Consider the following 3,753-nt stretch of genomic DNA (forward strand, 5'->3'; position numbering starts at 1 on the left):
TGGAAATGGAAATGGAAATGGAAATGGAAATGGACATGAAATGGAAATTAAATGGAAATGGAACTGGAACTGGAACTGGAACTGGAAATGAAATGGAAATGGAATGAAAATGCCACCACAGCTGTCCAGGGCTCCTTCACCTGCTGCAACCAGCCAGGCAAACACTGTGAGAAATGGCAACCCAGGTGTTGGACTGGGTGACTCCATCAGCTACGGGACAGCTTGAGGGGTTACTGCTGTGATATTAATGGTAATTCTTAATGTGCAATTAAGAATTAATGGTAATTCTTAATGTTCAAAGAAACAGGGTTAAAAATTAGGACACACAAATAAACCTCAGCTCTTTATTAAGACAGATTCTTCTACGATTTCCATCTAAAGACAGAATATCCACATTACCACATCAAGCTGTCTTAAATTACAGTTTCTATTCTGGTAAGAATGCATAATTCTGTATTTTTATGCAAGAAAATTATTTTTAATTCGTACAGCTTAAAAACCCACAAAACAGTTACTCAATCATTTAGTTACACAGAGGCATCTAGAGAAGGAAACTGCACCAAACATCTAAACATAATGCAGAAAATTAAAGTTTCCAACAGACTTTTTTCATTCCATTTTATTTGACTTTTTTTCATTTACAAAGACAATTGACATATGTTCAACAGGCCTCAGAAGGCAGAATGTTTTAATTAGGACACCACTCCTGCAGGACCAGAAATAACAAGAGCTAAGAAAGCAGAGAAACAAAACTATTAAAAGACCTGGCTTCCCATTTAGCCTAACACAAAACTTTCTCAAACCCTCACAAACAATTTGAAAACTACCACATGTGGAGGATATCAGAAGTTTTGCTTCTCCCTCCCAACTTGTGCACAGTCCATTCCTGCAAATGCACAGTAATATCCAAGGCTGATCACATGTAGTCCAGATGTGCAATAACATCACTGAAGCAATGAAAAAACTATTTATGACCAATGCTGTAAAGGGGGAATTTGAATCCAATGGGAAATACCATTATAGAAACTCAGCATTCCTTGGGTTTTCAATGAATTTAAATTGCCTATGGTCTGTTTTCCACTGTTGCTATTTTTAGTCTGTTTGGAGCACCATTCTTGTTTCTTTTCCTTGGCCAAGCAGCTCTGTTGATGCCAACCCCAACCCAGACCTGTCCTGACAGGCAGAGCAGAGCCTTCTCTCAGGGGATAACAAAATCATGGTCCCCAAATGCTTGCAGGAAACTGAAATTGTTACTGCCCCTTGTCTAAAGAACCCTGTCAGGAGACAATTGCATCATTAGGTTTGTCATTTAAATTCAGCTGCTTGCCATTAACCTTTCTGATGTGAAGTGCAAGATTTGAAAAGAATTTTACATCAGGATATCATTAAGGCCTGTGACAATTAATAAGCGATGAAGCTCACTGATGCTAAAAGCACAAGGTGTTCTCTGCTTCACTGCAGCATGGGCAAATGAGATGGCAACCACACTATCCAGTGCAGAATTAATCCCAGACAGATTCTCAGACAAGTGAGAAACAACAAGTGCAGCCTCACAAGAGGGATGTGGCTGTACCTGTAACAAACAAAAACAAACAAAAAATCCCAAAGTGGTGCTTTAAAAGAAAAAGTTGATAACTTTATGTGAAAGTAATTTATTTTTCAATATAATTTATATTTTATATATTGTAACAGTTTATATGATTCATACATCTATATTTTATTCTTGTCTCAGTCCTGCAGTGGTACTGATCCATACTGATCAGGAAAGGGGATGAACAAGAAGCTGCACCTGGACATGGAATGGGGGAGCAAAAGAAGAATTTCCCTGAGATACAGAAAGCATTTAGGGAAAAGGTCAGGAAACAGGCAAGTTCTGCCCTTTCACACTTCTCCTTTCCAGCCTCTGCAAAGCTGCATTTATTGCAACATGCAGAAAGCACCAGTTATGTCTCTCAGTCGCTCTAATATTAAGTCCAGTTGGAAGCACTTTCAGTCATTGCTTTTCAGCCCAAACTGCCCAGAGAGAAGGGAAAGCCAAGAGCAGGACACAGCTCATGATTTCTGTCATGGAGCTGTGGGTCTTGTGCCTCCCTCCCCTTCTAATTCAAGCTTTTGAAAGTAATGCTACCATCAGAGATTCTGCTTCTGTTCTGTTTGAACACCCCCAAAGGCACTTGGAAGCCTCATCAGCTCCCAGAAACAAATCACCCAGCGCTGCTGAAAGCAGGACTGCAGCTCCCAGGAGACTTGTGGCTAATCTCACACACAAAAACCCCAACTGGACTCCCAAAATGAGCAGCTTCACCAAGAGCATTGGCAAAAATCACAGCCTTTTTGGTGTATAAAAAGATGTAGTTAGCTTAGATAAACAGTTACTTGTTTCTTAAACCATTACTTGCTTCTGTACTTGCTTCAACTCAATTTTCTTGTTTCCCTTATTGAAGATCACATTTAAAAATACACAGCATTCCTTGTTTAATTGCAACTCCCTAATTTAGTTCTCAAGTACAGCATCTTCCATGGGAGAAGTTTTATTTCCAGCAGAGCTGTATCTTTACAACCACACCACCTGCACAACCTGCTGCTGGAAGGCTTTTGCCTCCTCCTGTGAGTAACACAACAAAATAAAGCAAGGAAACAATCCCATCTAATGAAGGTGATGTGAAAGCACCCCCAGAACTGTGTCCAAATGGGAATGTATGACAGGTACTGGCTGTGGACAGGAAAAACAAACAACAAACAATACAAAACCAAAAAGAAAAGCAGCAAGCCCACACGCTTCCTTTACCTTTCAAATTCTTACTGCATCAACTTCTCCATCCACCAGCACATTCTCAAGGACCCAGGGGAAGGTTTTTGTTTGCTGCTTTGGTTTTTCTACTCCCCACCATTAGAAGCATCTGTCTTCAGAAAAAGTCCTGAATAGTCCAGCTAATTCCAGCTAATTTACACTGGTTTGTTGCTGTGCATGCCCCTCTAGATTCTCAACACAAGTAGTCATGTGTTTTGCTTTATTTTTTTAAAGTTATTTTTACCTTGCATTCTCACCTTAAGTATAAAAAAAGTAACTTTAACCTTAAGTTATTTCTCTAACCTGGAGAATAATCTGATATTTTACACAGTGTTTAAATTTCAAGTGTTTCATTTATCCCTGCCATGCAGCTTTGAAGGTAAGTGCAGATTTATTTGTTATTATAATTGTGTAACACATAAGGCCTCAGCATGCTAGGATGGTGCAACTGCTGCTTAAATAATAGACAAATAAATGTCAGTCTTCCAAGCATGAATAAGAGCTGTTAGGCACTGTTAGAAAGATTGGTTTTTAACATGCTTAATATTTATACATATGTATTACAGGGTGACCACACAAATATTTATGTTAAGCAAGGAAAGCACAGGGAGTGGCTGCATTTTTTTGCAACTACATAATATTCTGCACAGCAGAAATCTTCAAATATCATAGGCATGCTTGATGTCTCTGCTTTTAACTGAAGTTTGAGGATTGTGCAGGGCTCAGATAATGAACCAAGCCAAAAAGTTTTGGAGATAATCCCCGAGCAATCATCAGTCTGATTCTTAGAGTTGCCCATAGACTCTCATTGAAGACCTAAAATTTGTTAATTTAATTTGTAACTTCCACAACTTCCTTACAGAAATTCTTTCTAGTAATTGATAATGGACTCCTAAAACTCTTACAAGCCAATTTCTTCTTTTTTTTTTTCCTCATTCCCACTCAGACTGTAATTCTGCCAG

This window comes from Parus major, unplaced genomic scaffold (genome assembly GCF_001522545.3).
Source record: "Parus major isolate Abel unplaced genomic scaffold, Parus_major1.1 Scaffold246, whole genome shotgun sequence".
NCBI lineage: Eukaryota > Metazoa > Chordata > Aves > Passeriformes > Paridae > Parus > Parus major.